Source organism: Arvicola amphibius, chromosome 1 (assembly GCF_903992535.2).
Source record: "Arvicola amphibius chromosome 1, mArvAmp1.2, whole genome shotgun sequence".
Classification (NCBI taxonomy): Eukaryota; Metazoa; Chordata; class Mammalia; order Rodentia; family Cricetidae; genus Arvicola; species Arvicola amphibius.
The window spans coordinates 97,273,252-97,274,048 of NC_052047.1; the positions used below are offsets into that span (position 1 = coordinate 97,273,252).

General features: G+C 38.1%; 1 pseudogene; it reads left to right on the forward strand.

Annotated features, from left to right (window-relative positions):
* The first annotated feature begins 294 nt into the window (after positions 1–294).
* Positions 295–441, forward strand: LOC119806156 (annotated as a pseudogene).
* Positions 442–797: the final 356 nt, after the last annotated feature.

Genomic DNA, 797 nt, shown 5'->3' on the forward strand with positions numbered 1-797 from the left:
TTTTATTTTCTCATCCTAAGAGCTGAATAGAATATTTCTTCTTAATTTGAGTTTATCAACTTGGGCATTCTTTATGATGTTATTTCGTAAAAGCTGAGAGCATTCAAGTGTTCAATAAATGGCATACTATGGGCTTCTCTTTGTCTTTGAAGCACATCCTCGGTGCGGATACTGGTGCTATGGCATGAGATAAGTGAGACCAAGAGATCACTATCAGCTGTAAAACTATGTGTTGAACATTCAGAAAGTGCAGATGATCAACTTCTGGAAGGAAATTTTGCCAAGTTCACAAGCAAATTTTGGGGAAAGTACCATGACCACAAAGATGGTATCCCAGGGAGAGGCTCTTCCATTTTATGCTAGATACAATGATCCCTGTGATTTCTTCAAATGGGGAAAATTTAATGCCATCTTTTCTGATTAGTGGAGGTTTCCCTCTTGCTCACCAATAAAAAGAAAAACAGCAACAAACAAACTGAGAAAAGATGTTCTGGTGTGGAAAATACTTCTGTAAATATGTTGCTTTTGTTGGTTAATGAATAAAAAGATGCCTTGGCCTGTGATAGAGCAAAGTACAGCTAGGTGGGCAAAACTAAATTAAATGCTGGGAGAAATAAGGCAGAGTCAATGAAATGCCATGTAGCCACCAGAAGGGAAAGATGGGAGCTGCCAACTGGAACCTTGCTGGTAGGTGATGAGCCTTGTGGTAAATTATAAAATAATGGAAATGGGTTAATTCTAGATGTAAGAGCTAGGTAGCAATATGCTTAAGCTATTGGCTTTTGATGGGGTTTTTT